General features: G+C 34.4%; 1 pseudogene; it reads right to left on the bottom strand.

Annotated features, from left to right (window-relative positions):
* Positions 1–1,957: 1,957 nt before the first annotated feature.
* LOC142616537 (protein STRUBBELIG-RECEPTOR FAMILY 1-like) lies at positions 1,958–16,005 on the bottom strand (annotated as a pseudogene).
* Between the last annotated feature and the right edge of the window lie 5,848 nt (positions 16,006–21,853).

Raw genomic sequence — 21,853 nt, 5'->3', positions numbered from 1 at the left:
ATACCAAAAAGGGAAATAACTATGATACAAATGGTATTACAGCTGCAATAATCTTTCAACTATGATACCAATGGTTCAACTTCAACACCATCTGGTAGCAGAAAGATCTGCAAAGTAATGTTCACCATGACAGTTAACAATTTAAACTTAGATGCCATGAAATATGATGGAAGAAAATACCAAAGTTATAGAAAGGCAAGCCTGTTTACCATCAACTCAATGGACCAGAAGCTGACTCCTTGTGAATGATGCAAATTTCTGTTTCAAATGATGGAAAAAGTAAAAGCAAAATAGACAGAAACATGATGCATGAGAGCAACATAAATTGCATGGATTCTGTCATATGTTGATGCATCATCCATCGCAACATATTCGGGTGGTAATGGATGACATAAAAAGAAACACCAGCTACTTCCAACATTATAATGAACAAGAAAATACACTTCGTCCAAATTAGGCTGATGTAAATTCTCTAACAATGTTTGCCAATGAGCTCTAGCTCAAATGGCACGTCCTCACCCATAAGAACAGAAGAACAGGTTGAGGGTAATGTCATGAATTCAAAACCCTGTAAATTCACTAACCATGTTTGTCAATGAGGTCTAGTTCAAATGGCACCTCCTTCCCATTGAAAATGGTAAAGAGTAATGTCATGGGTTCAAAACCCATTGTGAAAAATTACAAATAAAAGAAAAGGAAAAAGAAAATTGGTAACTAAGTTCAAATTCCTTGAGGCTTTAAGAATGATGCTAACGTACATTGTGTTCATATTTTGGCTTTTCATTTCCTTTTCAAGTGTGTCAAACAAGCATGTAAAGAAAATGATTTTTCTCATTATTTGATTTTCTTTCTCTTCACAGGAGCCACAATCATTATGATAGCTATAAAGCTACAAGACAAGATTGTATCTAAATTTACAAATCATCTTTTCTAAAATAATTGGCAATTGATTAACCCTTGGTACATTGGGAATCTACAAGGTACTACTACAAGATATACTAGTGGAAAAAGGGCATGCAGTTTCGCACAACAAATTGGAATATTGGATAGCCACCAGTGATGGCAACGTTTTGGGTATTTAAGGGACAAACCTACCTTTGTGTCCTCTATGAGATTCTCACATTTTTCTTGAGAGTTGGGTACACTTGTGGTGGTCCTAGAGTATTTACCTTATCCATGACTAGGGCCAATACATTATTAATGGAGCAATGGGTATTTAACTATTAAGTTATACCTGCCTGTGTATGGATAAGAGTCTAACCATCCAGAGCAGAAACCCCAGAAAAGAAAAAAATTGAATATTAAAACTTGGCTTATACGCCTAATGCATATGCTTCAATTCACCCACTAGCTTAAGGGAGCATGCAAATGCAAACATAAACCTTTCAAGGGACTAGAAAACCAAAATTGTTTAGTGCACAAGAATATCAATTTCAGCCAAGCAAGCCAGATAGCTCAAATTGCTCATCAACACCAAATTGAACACAAGCCAATATAGCTCAAGCCAGATTACCATTGACAAAGTAAAACACTAATATACAGTATAAATACTTGTGTGGTGTGGGGGGCAAGGGTTGGGTTCAAGTCTCTAGAAAAAAGTTTCACACATATAAACTTAGATTAGGTTGGCTTCAATTGTTTATTTGCATTTTGAGAATAGTCAGATACTCAAAGAGGTCTGGATACCCTTGTTATCAAAAAAAATATAAAAAACATTAAAAAAATGAACACAAAATTGAGGCATAAATATTTTGGAACTACGAACAATTATGACACCAAACATTATTCACAAAATAATCATAAACAATTACATTAGCACCTTCAAGCTGATAAGAAGTAATGAATTGTAAATTATGTTAAGAGGCTTCAGAACAAATTCACAACCACAGCATGCTCACCTTTTTAGCTGATACCTATCGTAGTCATACTCATTTCCTAATTAAGACAATTCCTCATTTCAAATCATTTGTTAGAGTTATTGGACAATTTCAAACATTGATGGACTGAATTCTGGCTCTTGCTGCGAAGGGATGGATATTAGGTGACTTATAGCTCTAGGAAAATAAAAAAGTTTTCAATTCAAAGCTAAATTGAAGTGCAAAATATATATTGCATACTCAAGGTAAATTAGAAACATTTATGATGAAAAGGTTAGATTTAACTTGTGCACCTATAGGGAATTGCATTGTTCATGTCAACAAAAAAATCAGTTTCTCCTAGACCAGGAGAGAGTACAGATAGAACCGCAAATGGCTCATACAGAACTTTAAGAAATCCAGAAATACCCCGGTATACTATGTGTGCAGAAATACCTCACCTGTACACATGAGGAAATAATATCAGCAAAATGTGATAACGACCTCATAAGATGTGCTCCTTTTAGTGAGGAACTGCCCATCTAACCAGAAATTTCTAATCTCAAGGCTGTGTCCTGGACACTTTTTTCTAGTGAGAACAGAGAAGACATTTTTAGTTGAAACTCGGTTAATTCAAATAAGTGATAAATGACTTTTGTTGGATTGGTATTATGCGATTATTAAAGATAAGTGCAGAACACATGTATTCTCCTTTTGGGGTGCTAACCTGTCATATGACTTCTGTGCAATGAGAAATTCTAACATTACAACTCCAAAGCTATAGACATCACTTTGGTAAGTATAACTTCCCGAATCAAATTCCGGGTCACCCTAACCATAAGCAGTGAGATGTGGTCCAGACAACTGACAATAAATACACCATCATCAGGTACACGTTATATAATTATAACAAGTCACAATATTGACACATCTACAAATCAGAATCAGGACAATATCTACATATTCATTCATTAGGGGGCATCATATCATAAAAAAGATATAAATATTAGGTTTTCTTTCACTTATAAAAAAGATAGAGAAATTCATTTTCTTAGAAAAATATTTTCAACTAACAACATAAAACAACTTCCTTCCCAGTTTACAGAAGCATCAAGAAAGAATTGAAAACCATAGAATGAAAGAGAGAGTCTAACTTGTTAACATCAGTCAAATACCCTTGAGAAGTTGAAGGCTATCTCCCCTCTCCGTTAAAACTAATATAGTTCAGATTTAAAACTCACATGCAAAAACAGGAAAAGAGGAAGAAACAGCACTCAGCAGCCATGCTCAGCAGAACACGAATTCTTGGTGAACCAAGTTAGATCTGTGTCCCTTACAATTATGTGCTTGTTATTTATTATTATTTTTCCTAGGTGTGCACGAATAACAAAGATCAACTGGGACAAGCATTATATTGAACACTCCTACCTCTTAGGAGCCTTAAATTGATTGGCTATGCATCTTGAAAGAAGCTCCAAACATAAAAGCACAAGGAACATCTACCTGTTCCTGTCCTCAAGCCCAGACATTGGTATCCCCGATCCCCCCAAAGGAAATGATTTCTTTTCTCCAGTTTCATATTCCAAAAGGATCCAACATCTAGAAATTTCATATTTCTTCAGCATCTTTGCCACAAAGTTTTACAAATTTTAAATTTTTCTAAAATTGCTCAATTGCATTCTGTCAATTTTCTAAATAACACAGCCATAAAGCATAAAGTTTGAATCACAGGGTTTCAATAAAATGTTACAAACATCAGTCAGTAACAATAATATGTAGCACTTTATATGAACAGGATTTAAATATCACACACAAAATTACCTAATTCGCAGAACCAGATGATAGTAGAGGAGCCAAACCACAGTATTCAAGCTTGTCATCTAGGAGAAGATTGGCAGATTTGAAATTTTGGTGAACAATGGGTGGTTAACAGATCTCATGCAAATACCTATACCACAAAAAAGAGGGAAAATCAGTTTCTAATTGACCAAACATGGATGAAAGAAGATTTCCTGATAATAATGTGAAATCTACAAGTTGTGATCTCCTAGGTCAGAAATAAAAGAGATGACAAAGAAACCAGTTTCCAAGCTCCTAGCCTAACATGAGCATTGTAAATAAGCAGCTACCAAACTTCATATCTCAAGTTAGTTTCCTTATGTTATTTTTGAATTAGTTGTTCAACTTGAGTACTCCAGGGATCTTGCAGCTTCAAGCGCCACCTGGATGTGTGTTTTTGATGAATGTTTCTTATGAACATCTGAGCATTGTATATAAGCAGCTACCGAACTTTATATCTCAACTTAGTTTCCTTATGTTATTTGTGAATTAGTTCTTCAACTTGAGTACTCCAAGGATCTTGCAGCTTCGAGCGCCACCTGAATGCGTGTTTTCCATGAATATTTCTTATGGATATCATGATCGTGCAGTGCATCATGAAGTGTCCCATTTCTGCAACACTCATATACAGGTAGCCGCTAGCCATGCTCAGCACAGTAACCCACCATCTCCACAAAGATTAGCATGGCGAAGTTTAGAGACACTATAAAGTAGTTCTAAAAATTCCTCATTACTCAGCTGCCCGGAAACTTTAGTGTCCAGTTCCTTGATTGCCAGACGCTATAAAAGAATTAAGAAATTGAGGATTAACTATTAGGATCTCAAATTACTTATGAGGACGAAGAAGAATCCACCACGTTACTTGAAACTTGCGGAAATAGTGATGATTGGGAAGGTGGGTTGGAGGGACTACCTTACAGACATTTATTTTCACACGTGGAGGTAAATGTAATTCAGACTTCAAAACTAATTTACCTAATGAGGATAGAGAAGATGAAGGGGAAAAAAAGAGAACAAATACAAACGTACATGAGGCATTCTAAAGTAGAAGCCACACAATCGAACAGCCACGCCATCATCCTGGCAAATTAGTTCTTATAAAGTTAAAATAATCTTACCTTTCCATTGGGCAGCTCACCCCTATAAATACTACCAAGCATACCTTCACCAATAAAATTTTCATGAGAAAAGCTATTTGCAGTAGCTCAAGCAACACAACAGTGAAGGCTTTTGCAGAACTTGCATTCGGACTCTTTAAAGGATGTATACTTGTAGTTACTTGGAAAGGTACCATTAATTCCACAGAGAACTTCTCAAAAGGATAAAATGGAGGAAGTCATGGTGGCAAGAACTCCATATCCATGCTGCTCATGACTGAATCATGATTCTTCTTGGGCAGTGAAACTGCCAGTGTGTTTTTCACATCTACCTCCTATTCATTCTGAAGCTTTGGAAATACACTTGTTCTTCCATTGTCTTCAACATATCTATCTCTTGGTTTCGCAACTCTCCCTCTTGGCACTGCTAAAGATATTCAAAAGTCAATTTTCATTTAGAACAGAATAAAAGAGATAAGGAAATTTTAACAATTTAAAAAAATAAGAGTGGATAATAAAAGAAATACCTTTCTCCATTGGAGAATTATTCTGAGGCAACAATTCACTGTACTTCAGCTTCTCTAGAGGCCTTATAGGTACCGATATCATGCCTCGTAGCATATGGTCCACCACCCTCAAAAACAAGGCTGATTGCCAAAACATGAAAACCATCAGCAGGGGGGAAAAACAATTATATCCTAGTCAAAGAATCTCATGCTTGTAATTACAAGTACAACATTAAGAAACTATAACCAGAGGAGAATTGAAGCTCAAAATTAACCAGTAATCATCTAATTTATTAAGTTTCCAAGATCTGACCACCTAGTTTTAAGCTTGCAACTAACAAACAAACAACCACAACCTACAAGTTACATCTGAAAAATTGCGCTACATAACTCAAAATTCCTAGTCTCATGGGCCATGGCAGCATCATAAACCAAACATTGTTAAAAGAGATTGCAAAGAGCAACAAACCTGAAGTTTGAGACTGCTATGAAAGGAACTTTTCCTCAAAAGTTGACTTTGAGCTTGTGGAAGCACTGGTTTTCGAGGAAAGCCACCTATATTGATTTTTAAAACAAATACAACAATGACTTAAAACAAAACGTAGAGTGGCCATTTATGATATAAAAATTTACCCAAACTGCCCATAAGTAAAAAGGTAACAATATGCTAAGACATCAGAAAATATGACTTTGCACTATACAATAGCGGAAGAAACTAAAAAAGCCTATGAAAACATCTTCAGGAAAAATCTTTTTGATTGAAGCAATCTAATAAGTTATGAAGCACTTGCTAAAAGCTCTTGAAAAAAAAATTTTTTGGAGGGGCAATAATATTACTCAAATGAAAGGCTCTACATTTAGAAAGGAACAAAATGATCTACATATCTAGGGGTGTCTACGGGTCGGGCCAAGTCAGTTTGGACTCAGACACATTATGTCAGTCATCGGGTGGTGAAGGATGAGACTCATCATTATACAATATGCTAAGACATCAGAAAATACGACTTTGCACTATACAGTTGTGGAAGAAACTAAAAAATCCTATGAAAACGTCTTCAGAAAAATCTTTTTGATTGAAGCAATCTAATAAGTTAAGAAGCACCTGCTAAAAGCTCTTGAAAAGAAATTTTTTGGAGGGACAATAATATTACTCAAATGAAAGGCTCTGCACTTAGAAAGGAACAAAAAGGTCTTCAAATCTGGTGTCCACGGGTCGGGTCAAGTCAATTTGGACTCAGACACATTATGTTAGTCGTCGGGTGGTGAAGGATGAGACCCATCACTGACTGAGCAGAAACAACAGCTCAAACGTGCGGGTGTCCACGGGTGGTAGTCAGATTTAGTTGAAACCTGCAAAAAAAGGCGACAGAGAGCAGAAACATCCAAGATTGCAAGATCTATGTCATATCTAATTGGAGATCTGTGAGATCTCCAACCAGATACCGGAGATCGTCTCTGCCAATTTGGGAAAATATTTTACCAGTATTGCATCTTGAATGGACAGGTCAGTATCATCGAATTCCCAAGTGGGAAAGCTGACACTTGACCCATTTGAGGCAGATATTCGACTGTTGAACCTGTTGCCACCATCAAAAAAAATATAGATATTCAATTTCTTAGAAAATTCTTTTCAACTAACAACATAAAACAACTGGCTTGAAAAGTTGAAGGCCCCCTCTCCAGTAAAACTGAATATAGTTCAGATTTAAAACTCACAGGGCAAAAACAGGAAAAGAGGAAGAAACGCCTGATGTGGAAGCGAAAGTGGAGTGAAAGCTGCCAAGCTCTACAGAATACCAATTCTTGAGGGACACGACAGGTCAGCAAGCCCCATAAATTAAAATGTACATCACTGAACATTGACTTATTCTATAAACTTTGGATTGCTATGGTGACTGGTCCACAAAAAGTAAAAGCCAGAATTTGAGAATACGAAAGATTGTTGTGAGGTGTCTTGTGTTTTGGACCTGGCTCTATCAAGTAATGCAAAAAGGTTTCTTTCAGAAGCCAGAGGCCTAGAGTCACCATGGTCCATGACGCTTGTATCAGATAGAGAGAGAAGGGCAAGGTCTTCTCTCTCACATGTGAACAAAGGCAACCATGGTGAACCATGTTAGATTTGTGTCCCTTTCTATTTTGGGCTTCTTATTTATTTATTTATTTTCTATTTGTGATCAAATAATAAATGTCAAATGAGATAAGCATACATCTTTAAAGAAAGCTCCAAATGTCCAAGGGCAAGGAACATCAACTTGTTCCTGTCCTCAAAACCGGACGCTGGTATCTCCAATCTCCCAAAAAGGAAACGATTTCTTTTCTCCAGTTTCATTTCCCAGGTTACATTCCTAAAAGATCCAATATCTAGCAATTTCAAATTCTTCAGCATCTTTGCCACAAAGTTTTACAATTTTTAAAAATTTTATAAAATTGTTCAATTGCATCCTGTCAATTTCTAATTAAAACAGCTTTAAAACATAAAGTTGAATGCCAACACAGGGTCTCAATAAACATATACAAACATCAGTCAAAAATAGTAATTTGTAGCATTTTATATCAATGAGATTTAAACATCATACACACAAAATTACCTGACACACACAACCAAACAATAGTAGAGGAGCCAAACCGCAGTCTAAAACACGTAATTCAAGCTTATCATTAAGGAGAAGATTCGCAGGCTTGAAATTTCGGTGAACAGAGCGTGGTTGACAGATCTCATACAAATACATATACCACAAAAAAGAGGAAAAAAAAAATCAGTTTCTAATTCACTAAACATGGATGACAAAAGACTTCCTCACAAAGTGTGAAATCTACAAGTTCTGACCTCCTAGCCTAACATGAGCATTCTATATAAGCAACTAACAAACTCCATGTCTCAAGTTAGGTAAAACAATACCATTGCAGAATAGCTTAATATCCAAAAAGAAATGGAAAAATTCAAAAATAAGGACGAGTTCTGTATTAATTAAAAACAGACTGTGAGAGAAGCACTAACATAACTAGTTCCAGGATTTGGCATACACAACATAACCATATCCATGTTAAAAGGCAATCCATCTATATATATATGAAAGGCAGAAAAAAAAAATCCACAGCACCTAAAATTTGGAATACTCAGCAATTTTGCAGGTGTAGGTCCAGAGAATAGATTGTTCGCCACATTCCTACATAGCAAGCAATAATTTGTGAGTTGCTGTAGGCAGCACATAGTTCCTCCTTGCAAATTCTGAATCAAGATCAAATTTTGGAACACAAATATTGCTAAGAAACAATATTATGAAATATTTAAAAACAAAAATGAAAAATCAAAGAGGATAAAAGAAGGGTACAGATCCTGCAAGTTGCAAGAGAAGATCCTGTAAAACATCAATATATAGAGATATATACAGACATATTGATTAATGCCTAAGTCAATACTACAGAATCAAAGGGCTGGAAAAGACCATCAAGAAAGAGTGAGACGAACAAACTTTAGAAGTATCAAGTACATAAGAATTCAAATCACAAAAATATTCTAGAAATGAAAGTTATGGAATATTTCTGTCTACGTACAATAATGGCATATTCTTCCTCAATACATCTCTTGACTATATTTCGTGATCAAAATATGAAAAGATTGAAAATTCAAACTAGCTGTGATTGCATTGACAAATATTTAAACCAAATTCTCTTTTACTTGGTACCACACAGGCACTAAAATCATCTAAAACAAGAAAGTACAACAAGGCCCATACCACAGCTTAAGCGTGTCAATTTGTTTTATGGTTTTAGAGTCGTAGAAAAGTACTCTAAAAATAAAAGTTACTCTATGCTAAGTGAAAGTGTAAAACTGTGAAGATTAAAAAAAAAAAAACCAAATAACTAGTAAAGAAATTCATAAATAAAGGAAACAGAAACCAAAAAATAAAATTTGTCAAATCTCATGCTAACTGCGTAGCTCAGATGGTAAATGAACCACTTAAGCTTCTAGCTTCCTTCAGAGATTGAACAAACAGTTTACACAGTGGCAATATAGACAGAATAACTGCATTCCCAGTTATTTCAAATTTGTAAGGAGTTCCCTTCTAATCCTGCACATTTATAAATAAATTGAAAAAAAAAAAAAAAAAGATCATATTCTTTTATTAGGTAACGCAAATTAAGTTGAAAAAAATAGTTCATAATTTTATTATTTCAGGATCAATGCCAGATTTTATCTCACCAGATGCCTGCCATGGCTCAGATACTAAAGACGAAGGATTTATCAAAGCTAATTCAATTCATCTCCCTAGCATATCCAGCAACAACCTTGCTTGCATATCAAGAACCATTTGCTCTAACTTCTTGAGCATTTGTACCTCCAAGAAGCCTGCATTTTATCCTGTATCATGCAAAACCATGTTTTCATATCTTCAATAAAAACTACAAAGCAAACAAATTAATGAGCATCAAAATAACTCCCCCTCCCCCAAAAAAAAATAATAATAATAAACTGCCACAAAAAGAGGTAAGTGGCAGGATGCATCGCATGGGACAGTAAGACAAGTCTGAGCTACATTTAGAATTTCAGAACCCTATAATGCAGGTGATTTTTTGCTGGAGATATGGTTAAACAGGGAGGCCACTATCAGTATGATAGCTTTATGCCTGCAGGCCACTATCATCTTTCCTAAAATAATAGGAAATTTATTAACCCATTGTTCGAGTCACTGTATAAGACGGCATACACACAGTGAGAATGTTTAAACAGTTCACCCCTTGAATATCAATACATTGAGAAAGAGTCCAAATCTAGTAAAATGAGACTCACAGGTGATGTATATCCAGGTAAAGTTTGGGTGTGAGAGAGCACAAACTTTCCTACTAAAATAGGACAAGTTATCTCCTCATAAAGATCATGCTATTCTGCATGGGCATGCACCCCAAATTAAGAAACCTCAATGACAGCCTTCCCACTAGAGATGGCTTTACCTGAAAGAAAGACAAAGGGTAAGGTCACCTCACTAAAAATGGCAAAATATATGTCAAATGGCACATACATTAGTTAATGTTCAGCAAATACAAAACATCCAGTAGGCAAAAGGGACAAATAAACTCTGTGGTTTGATCATATTCAGAACATCAAAACATGTAACAAGAGGCATTTTCTGGCATTAGATATTGTACATTAGATTTATAATGCCTTCTTTGGAGCATTGTTCAAATCAAAACAAGTGTTACATTATAAAGTTACATAATCCAAGCTTACTTATATCAAAATCACCCAAGTCAAGTAATTTCCTAAAAGAAAACATGAGCAATGGAAAGAAAGTTATGCCAATAACACACACTCACACACAAAAAAGAGACCAAAGAGTGAAGAAATTTCCGGTTGAGTCTGAGATGGAGCATTGTTCTGGCATTAGATGTCATACATTAGATTTATAATGTCACCTTTGGAGCATTGTTCAAATCAAAACAAGTGTTACATTATAAAGTTACATAATCCAATCTTACTTATATCAAGATCACCCCAATAGAAAGAAAATTATGCCAATAACACCCAAAAAAAAAAAAAAAAAAAGACCAAAGATAGAAGAAATTGCAAGTTAAGGCCAAGATGTTAAAGGTGATACCTCAATACCATGGACCTTCACAGCATAATTAACTTTCTTATCTGCATCATTCCACAAAATCCCATTCATTAAGAAAAAAAATTCATCATTTATAAACTTTTACTTAATTCCCAAATAAAATTCAGAAACTAAAATTAGAGGGTTATTGTCAAAGAGCAGCAAACCCTTGGACATCTGGCGGTGGCTTAAGTGGCAGGTACAAGAACCAAATATATACTAGCAACAAACTAAAACAGAAGGGTGAGCTTCAAATGAACCACTGCATCCACAGATATCAACAGCTGATTGCCTTACTGGGATTTTCCGTAGATCAATTATTATCTTAATTCTCTTAATGAAAGGGAAAGTGAAAATAAAAGTACAAAACCAAAACCAGCTATGGTCAAAAGAATGTGCCAACCCAATACCTAGTGGACATTTACTTCACACAGCATCTTGTCTCAACAACCAATTCTGTCATCCATAATGCAGATTAGATGCACACATGAATCGAAAAGGTCATAAGGATTATATAAATTTAAAAAGGAGAAATGATATCATGTGTAAATCAATCTTAACTATACTATCATTTAAAATGGAATCGATAGAATATAAATATGCATTGCATGAATCTGAATCAACTAATTAGATTTGACAACTAATTCAGAACATAATGACCATCTAAGGCATTGTTTCAATATATTTTCATAAACACTACAATTTCAATTTATTTCAAGTCCTGTCATACACTAGACTCAAAAGCATCATAAAAATTTTAAAAGGATAAATGGTTTCATGTGTAAATCAATCTTAATTATACTATTATGTAAAAATTAAATAAAAAAGGATATAAATATATATATGCATGAATATTAATCAACAGCTAATTAGGAACATGACAACCATCAAAGCAAGTGGACATATGTATAAATAATGAGAAATCTTTGTTATTTCCACCAGTCTCAACTGAACATCAACAGAGGGCTAACAAAACATAAAATCTAATAGGTTAGAGCATCATAAAGAAATATTAAACTGTGAACCAATAACATTCAAGAGTGGGGTTTAATTCAAGTAAAGATATTTGACAACCTTAAAGAAGAAAAAAGATAAGAGTAGTTCCAACTTAAGAAAAAGATTTTACAATTGCTTTGACTTTAAACCATGCTTCTTCATTAGCGAATCTAATCTAATGGGACAAAAAAATGCTACTTGTGCACCAAGAGGGAGGCAAAAAAAAATTATACATACATACATACATACATACATATATATATATATATATATCTGTTTCTCCTAGAAAAAAACAATAGTGGAGAATTCAAAGGCCAGGAAAAAGTACAGAGCATGCCAAATAGGTCATACATAACTTTAAAAAATCCAGAACCATTCCCGTATGTGCAGAAATACCATACCTGTACACATAAGGAAAAAATATCAGCAAAACATGATAACAACTTCATAGGAGCATTCAAATTAGCTCATTTAAACCTTTCAAAGGACTTAAAAACCAGAATTGTTTAGCGCGCATTCCTATCAATTACAGCCAAGCAAGCCAGATAGCTCAAATTGGTCATCAACACCAAATTGAACACAAGCCATATAGCTCAAGCCAGCTTAACATGGACAAAGTCAAACAGATAGATATATAATATATAAAATTGAACACAAAATTGAGTCGTAAACATTTCTACACAATAAATAATTACTAGCTAAGCAGTATTCACAAAATAGTCATAAAACAATTGCATTAGCACTTCATGCCGATAAGAAGTAATGAGTTGTAAATTACGTTAAGAGGCTTCAGTTATGTAGATACTTCCCTCTAGAGAGCAACTACAAGAACAAATTTGCAACCACTGCGTGCTCCTCTTTAGCTGATACCTATCGTAGTTGTACTCATTTCCTAATTAAGATAATTCCTCATTTGAAAGGTTCCATCTAAATCATTCATAAGAGTTTTTGGACAATTTCAGACATGGATGGCCTGAATTCTGGCTCTCGCTGCAAAAGAATGGATATTAGGTGACATAGCTCTAGGCAAACAAAGAAGTTTTTAATTTACAGCTAAATTAAATGCAAAATATTTATTAGGAACTCAAGGTGAGAAACATTTATGATGAACGGGTTTGATTTAACTTGTTCACCTAGAGGGAATTGCAATTTTCATGCCAAAAAAAAAATTATCTGTTTCTCCTAGACAAAAACAACAGCGGAGAATTCGAAGGCTAGAAGAAAGTACAGACAGCACACCAAATAGTTCATCATATAGAACTTATAAAAATTCCAGAAACACCCTGTATACTAAATGTGCAGAAATACCTCCCCTGTACACATGAGGAAATAATATAAGCAAAACGTAATAACAACTTCATAGGACATGCTCCTTTTATTGAGGGATCAACCTTCTTTGCTAATTCATCAATATCATGAAGCTGAGGAATTGCCCATATAACTAGAAATTGCTCCCCTTGTTGCCATGACATGGACATTTTTTTCAGTGAGGACTGAGAAGACATTTTTAGCTAAAACTCAATTAATTCACATAACTAATCTAATTGGGCTGCTAAAAGGTGGTGGCAAAAGGGAATCGATGTGGCAGTTAAGAGGTGGTGTACAGACATATGATAAAGGCAGTAGGGCCAGAGTGGTATGGCTGATAGTACTATGGTGAGTTGAAACATGTAACAATGGTGGTGGTGTTGAAGGTTGTTCTTTTAGGTCTAGTTACTTTCAGAGTTGGAATGTCAATAATGAGAGATTTTTATGTAGGATTTTACTCGGTTGCAATTTTGGAATTTCCAACATTGTTTTCCCTTGTTTGCTTTAACAATAGAGTGAACTTGGTTTTCAAATATCCATAGCCCAAGTTCAAATTCCATGTAGGAATGTACAAAGCCCCAAATGAAAAAATTGTGGAAGAAGCTGTCATTGTTCAAATTTCTACCACCATAATTATCTTAAACAACCCACCATTGCCTTTCACATCATTACCACTGCCGTTGCTAATGCCATACCATCACCACCACAGTCAATGCTACCACCACCACCAATGCCCCCACCATCACTTGTTGCTACCTCCGCCATTTGCCATAATATCCTCCACCATACTACCATCATCACCAAATCACTGGCTACATCATCATTGAAAAGATTATACTACTCTAATTTCTAAATTCTTAATTATACTTATCTAAACAATAGAAATTTAGATCAACAGGATTAAAATTCCCATCAATTTAAATCCCTTCAATTTGGAAATTCTAAAAATTTCGCAAATTCTTCATCCAATCACAGCCTTAAAGATCAATTCCACTCCCAACAATAGACATTAAGGTATCCAATTCTGAAATTAAAAGTGAAAAATAAAATAAAGTTCAACAATCATAGTCAGTTGGAATTTTCATTTTTGGTATTCTTTTTTAGTAATAATGACTACAAGATTCAAATTTTTTGTTATTCATTGCTTACTTTTAACAAATCATCAAGACCAAAAAGGTTACAACAATAGTAAGCATTATATAAATTGGTGTCAACTTTTTTTTAATAAAAGAGATAAATAGGTGTCAACTTATAATTTCCAGTAAGCTTAATTACATGCAATCACGTCATGTTATGAATCATATGTTCCCCATCTCTACACCAACAAGATCTAGTATCTTATCCCTAAACCTTAATAGTTGATACAAGCAATTCCCCCAACTAACCTTTCTAAGGTGATGAAATATAAGTAACTAGCTAAACGGCAAATGACAAAGAATGGCAAGTAAAATATAAGAAACTATTTATTGGATAAAACTGGTTTTAGTATTACCTTGTAGAGTTTAACTAACATATTGCAAAGAGATTCCTGAGAATCGTAAGGGCAGAGAAGACGAAAAGATTTGATAGCCTCAATTGCCTCATCAGATTAATCCAATCATTTCATCACAGTTGCATTTATGGCAGACCAGAACAGGGAAATTGCCTTGCTTGCTTGGATCCTTGTCTATCAACTGCAGTTGGAGAAACAAACATTTAATAATATATATAATCAATACAGAATGGAATATAACAAAAATTCCAGATGGGTAATCTTCAAACATGAAAACTATCAAAGAAAGGTTTTGATCTCTAAAATCTATATGATCAGCACAGTTCAGATACATTTTCTTAAAACAACTGTGCTAAGTGCCATGCACTTTTGTCCTGCAGCACTGAAACCAGCAGCAACTAGTGCATTTAAAGTAGCATCCACGCTTGCATCAGGCATGACAACTGCATTATTTTTTGCTCCAACATTGGACTGAAGACAACAGTCAGCCAGCCAATTTTCATTGACTTCAACTACTGCATTAATAAAACAGCAACCACAATGCTCGAGAAACTTTAGGCTCGTTACCAAAGCATATGCATGAATAGTACCTGGATATGCTTCCCTTTTGCTGATGCTCTTGCATATATGTAAGTGCCCACCTTTGAACAATAAATAAATAACTGATCAACAATCTGAAGTAAAAGACCTATGTTGCTCATTGTCAGATGTGCATAAATCAAATGACATAGTGTTTTATCAATGAAGAAAGAACAAAAAACTCCAAATAGAAGTGATAAATTGCAACTTGTATCATTGTCAACACTAAGGAATAACTTACCACATTCAGACCAACAAATGAGATAGCTTTAACATCATCATCATCACAAATAGCATTAACAATTTCCTGTCCCAAGTCAAGAAAGTGAAAAGCTAAAAGATGATAGAAAAAGAAAAAAAGAAATCTATTTGTGATAAGGCAGATAGCATCATAAAAGCATCAAAATCAAACAAGTTTGGTTGACCATGAAGATAAAACCATGTTCCTCAAAAGGCATATGATAGACCAAAGAGAAGTACACAATTTTGTAAAGTATTCAATTGGAAAAACTGATGGCTTTAATGTAAAGATCAATTGCATATACCCATGCTCAAGGAAGGTATTAATGGAGTGAAAAAATCTGATAAACAATTATTAGAAGCCTTGCATTGCTGCCATGAACTCTATTTAAGACACCATTAGGCAAACCAGCCTCTACAGCCAACTCTGCAAGCATTACGGCAGCCCCTGGAAAAGTACACACATACCTCCAGAACCTCCAGCTCAAATGTGTGCATATTAATGTCATTTGAATGCACAAATGAGCCAGTAAGTCCAATACTTAAGAATAAAAGCATTAGAATCAAATGCTTTCTAGACTGATTGTAACTTTACCTGTGTACATGTACCATTTAAGAGAAATCCATAACATACAGTGAATTCAGGAAAAATTTAAAACAACATACATCAAATCCCCTTTTGACAAATTAGATGTCATATTGAGGGACATAATATATCCTTTTCAATGTCTGGTGCATGAAAGGATTGGAGTTTGGATATGACTTCCTTTTTCTTTTTTTCAACCTCCATTCCTCTTCCCTTTGTTAAATATGCAGTGAGGAACTCTAAGAATAATGGGGAGAAGAGAACCCTATACTTTCAGGATTGACCTACCACTGCCACATGTTAATATCAAAATCTAGAACCTATCTTCATCACTACCAATTTAAACCCATAGATCATCTCCACCAACAACACAATTGATTCCCTCATAAAAGGCAAGATCCCCAACAGTGAAGTCACTGTTGGGGATATAATTATAAAATTTCAGAGGAGAAACATAGAAAATAAATGAAAAATCTTTTAAAACAACTGGAACATGAAATTTAATTCAAGTCCGTATACATTTGAAAGGATATTCCACACCAATTAGAATAAAATAAAATAAAAAACCAAGAAAGGCATTCAAAATTATACAAAATTCAAAAGTCTAGTTAATAAAAATCAATAACATTCAAGAACCAGGAAATTCCAAAAAGCAAGAGACCAAAGAAAATCCAAAAAGAAGTTTTTCATTACAAACAAGAACCAAATCAACAGGAACTTGCAACTCAATTCAAACAAATCAGAATCCACAAAAAAAAAAAAAAAAAAAAAAACCCATTAGTCTTCCTCTCTGACATAGGCCTCCACTTCCGTGCCAGCGGCGGCATGGGAAACCCCCTCACCAGAGAAAATCTTCAAACCCTTTTCTTGAATTTCCAAGAAAAATGTTTTCTTGGAAATTAAAATTAAAAACCCATTTGAGAAACAAGAAAACCACGACAAACCGATTTCATCATTCACCAAGAAAACCCCAAAAATAAAGCAAGAAGCAGAAAAAGAAACATGCATACACACACTACACAACAACAAAAAAAACAGAGGGTAACGGCGGGACTTTTGGGACGAAATGTCACGGCAGAGACGAACGGAGGCAATGGGACCCGTTTCTTGAATTGTAAGGAAACCCACTTTCTTTTCATGAGGGAAAATTTTCTGCTTTTGAAGATGGGAAAGGGTGAGAAAAAAGTGAGAGAATTTTTTCAGAGAGAAAAGTGAAGAAAGGAAAGTGAGAGAGAGAAATTGAAAAGACTAGCCGTTTTATAAATTATAATTACTAGCCGTTGCACGTGTGACTTTCTTTGATATAAACCTAAAATGAAATGCTGGTTTTCAAAAAAAACAAATACTGATTTTTCTTTCTTAAAAAAAAAAATATTGATTTTCAAATATTTTTTGGTGAATAAAAAATCAGTGCTCTTTTTTTCACCCTATTTTTATTTGTGCTTTCAAAATACCAATTGATGGAAGAACCATTTAATTTTCTTTTAGAAAGTAATGAAAATAATTCATTTAAGAATCTATGTTCTTATGTTTTAAAAAATTAAAAGGGTTGGTTTACTTGTTTGTGTAGTTTTCTTCTCAATGATATTATCATTTAGCCAAAAAAAAAAAATCGCTTTAATTTTTGTGTCTCAATATCTTATATGCTGTATTGATATTTTAAATTTTAATACTACTTTTTCTTTTTACATTTCCCTCTATTTTAAGTTGTACTAGGATAATTAGTAGCGAAGCCATTTTCATTTGGGATTATAAATCCATATTATGTTATTACATGTATAACATATGACTTATCAATTTACAAATATAGAATCACTTAATTATAATGCTATAGTTACAAACATTATGTTCAAGTACCTTTAAAAATCTTTTTTATCATTTAAACAAGACTAAAAGTTTCTTAAAATTTTGTAAATGAATGAAACTATTGCTTAAATTTCTCGTAACTTGATAGTCTATCGATATAGTGAATTACACATATTAACTCAACCTTTATTCCACCCTCCCTTAAAAGCTAACATGGTTTTTGAATAGAGTTTGTGGTTTTTTTTTTTTTTTGTCAAAACACATTTCCCTATCTCTTGTGTGTGGATGTGTGTTTGTTAATTTCTAAAAAAATGGTCCCTACTTAAAAAATGTGTTGTGTATAATATAACTTGACACACCCTCCCTTAAAAGTTATCCTGACTTTTGAAAGGAGATTGTAATGTGCCTTTACGTTAGACCCATTTTCTCTCTTCCTTAAGTTTGTGTGTTTGTTTCTCAACAAAGAAAAAAAAACTATATATTTATTAATTAATTTGTAACTTTTATTGACTCGTCAATAAAACATGAATGGTCAAAGATGAATTACTATTCAAATAAGTAATTAAATAAGAGTATCAATTCTAAAAGTTTTCATAACTTTCCATAATAATATTTCTAGCTTTGTTAAGGATAATATGAATATAACCGTTATATTAGTGGAAGCTTGTTTTCATGTGCTAATTATCAAACAAAAAGTTTTAAATTAATATTAAAAATTTTAAGATGTTTCTACTGTGATTTTATTCAAAATTTTAATTGAAATAGTTTTTTATACAATATTAAATTCAAAAAATAAATTTTAAATAGTAAATTAGACTCAACCTATTTCAAGTAAAATGGATAGAATTTTTTTTTCCTCTTAGGAGGTCTTCATTGGGCTATCAAAGAAGCCCATACAATCCACTTTGATCAAGTAGGCCCGGGTCCATTCAACTTAAAATTGGTCCAGCAAATTATTTTACTTCATAAAATGGGCTTTAGTATGAATTAGGCTTCATAGCCCATTTTCCTTCTTCATACGGATGAATCTAAGCTGATACAAAGAGAAGTACTCAAAAACATTGAGAGTATCTCCAATAGTTTCTTCAATTTTTTATATTATTGGAGAGTGGACAGTTGTATTTAACTTTTACGTAACTACTTTTTTAAATATCATTTCCAACAAACTTTCTATCATTTATCTATCTCATTTAAATATTATTTATTCATTATTTTTTTATTCTTTCTTTACATGTTAAAAAGACATTGAGCTAGAAACTACCTAGATTTAAGTTTTCATTTATAAAAAAAGTTAAAAAGTTGGTCTCAAAAGCAACTAAAACTATATTTACTAGATTCTAATTTGTTTTTTGACTTAAAGCTACATTAGCCATATAATTATCAAGTCAATTGTATGAGCAATTATATATTAGAAGATATTAAGTCATATATATATATATATAAACTGAAGCCTTTAACTTTTTGTTAACCTCTCCAAAGCTTACCACATCATTATTTTTTTTTAATTTGATTTATTTATTTTTATTTTATAGCTTACTAAATTCTCTGAAAAAAAAAAAAAATTTATACCCGACTCATTCTCTTCTCCCTGGCTCCATCTCGACTCCACTCTCCAATCTTCACGTTTTTTTAGTTATTTAAATGAGATGGATACATCTCGATAAAAAAAAAGGCGTATGCCATAACATAAATTGTGCAAGAATATATGGTTCTATTCTTTTTTTTTTTTTAATCCATTTACTTTTCTAGAATAAAATATAAAAAAAAAGAATAAAATAATTAAAAAATGACACTCAGATTCTATTCCATTCTGTATAATAGGAATAGAAATTGCCTTTACTAATTCAGCGGATCTCTTGCAACCTCTTACTTTATCTCTGACTTATAATCCTACTTTTAGGAAGAGAAGAACAAAACCCTAAGAGTTTCTTAGAGAGCAACGTTATTCTAAGGCTGAAGGTACTAAAAAATTTCATTGTGATTTGATGGCGGGGTTGTTGCACATGATTAGGGTCCAATGGAGTGAGCCAAGCTTCTTAGAGAGCAATGTTATTCCAAGGCTTCTGTGTGTGTTAGCTTTTGTTGGGTATGAAAGGAGTCTGGGCAAAATTTTATTTTTTATTTTTGATGGGTTTTCCAAGCTCTTGCATAATGGAGTTTATAAAAATTGTGTTTTTTTTTTCTTCTCAAACGCAAACACGAAAGATCAAAGAGGACTGTTGGGAAAAAAATCAGCATGAGCTTCCCAAATCCCCTACCAATAACCTTCAATTCCTTTGTAGGATTCCAATTGCTTAATAATTTTTCCACTTCTACTTTGATTTTTGAATTTCTTAATTAGTTTATTTTTATGACTAATCCAATTCTTGCTTCTAGAGTGTAAGAAGAGCAAATCCCATCAATTCATAAAAAAAGAAAAAGAAGAAGATGAAATCCAAGTCGTCCATATTGCAGGACCACCTTATTTGATTTTAAGTTTCATATACATACGAAAATTTCATATAAAAAACTATTCAAAGACTTGCAAATGAGAATAGACCATTCAAAAACATGAAATTTTCATATTTAGACAGTAAGGGATATCATCTATATACAAAAATCTACTATAGCAATTTAGCTGGTGTGAGGACTAAAAGGACCTAAGTCGGCTCATGAGTCGAGAGTCCGAGGATTCGTCCGAGGACGAATCTCTCCTCGGACAGACCCGCGATGACTCTGGGATTCGCCAAAAAGATCAAGGCAGTGTTCTGGACGAACTGTTGGTTAAAAGGGGGATCTAAATACCCTCTAGACACCACGGGGTGAAAGAAATATCTTAGAAAAAGGCTGCTACTTTCACATTAAAGACCCTGCATCTACCTTCCTGGCCGCATTAATGGGGAAATGACCCCTGAATAGTAGAAGTCAGCCTTCTTGCTATCGTTTGAAGACTTCCAGAGGGTGGTGGATGGGACAGGTGTCTAATAGGGTGATTTGCATTACACGTGGATAAAGAGGGAAGAAGAAGAAGTATTTAAGGAGGGAAGAGAGTAAAGAAAAAGGGTGTGGCTAGACAAATATTAAGAACGGTAACCATTGAAAGAAGAAAGGGAAATAATATATAAATTGTCCTCGGCTTACGTCCGAGGAGGTTCATTTTGTCCTATTTGTCTATTATTTGTAAATACTGTAACATTTCAGCCTGTTCATCAAGCTTCGAACATCACTAAACTAGATTGTGAATCCACACTCTACAAATTTAATTGTTTAAGGTTCATTGGGCCTGAGCCCACGTGTGTTTTTGGGTCCAGTTGCAATTGTGCACTTACAATTGGCGCCGTCTATGGGGATCTAGTGTTAAAGGAACTGGAACACCATGGCAGGCTTAGGCTCACACCGTGCGGAATCTCAGGGATCGCAACCTGAGGATCTTTTCGAGCGTCTTGAGTGCCGGAGGGATCGAGAGGGCAGCGTTCACACCAAGTATCCTAGAGCGAGTCATACTCACGGTGGAGGAGACAGTACCACCCATGAAGATGGTGCCCAAGCCATGCAGAAGGAGATTAATCATCTTAAGAGAAAGCTATGCCGCGTCAGACGGAGGTATTTGCCATCCTTATCTAGTCCTTCTTCAAGGAGATCCCGGGGAAGTAGTTACAGTTCAAGGTCATGGTCGCCCCCCAGCAAAACATCCTCTTGTGAAGAGGATGGCCCACCAGGTCATAGGCACAGGAAGCTCCCCTTCAGGGGCTTGGGGAACGATGCAATGAGCCGGGCGTTGCACCAACTCTCCAAATCACCATTCTCACGTAAGATTGAGAATGGAAGACTCCCTAGAAGGTTCACCCAGCCCACCTTCACCATCTATAACGGCCGGACTGACCTGGTGGAACATGTGAGCCACTTTAACCAGAGAATGACAGTGCTTTCTCACAATGAGACCCTGATGTGCAAAGTCTTCCCTTCTAGCTTGGG

The sequence above is a fragment of the Castanea sativa genome, chromosome 11, assembly GCF_040712315.1.
Source record: "Castanea sativa cultivar Marrone di Chiusa Pesio chromosome 11, ASM4071231v1".
In the NCBI taxonomy this organism is placed as follows: domain Eukaryota; kingdom Viridiplantae; phylum Streptophyta; class Magnoliopsida; order Fagales; family Fagaceae; genus Castanea; species Castanea sativa.
The sequence above is the reverse complement of the archived record's forward strand: the minus strand, read 5'-3'. Positions and strand labels throughout refer to the sequence as shown.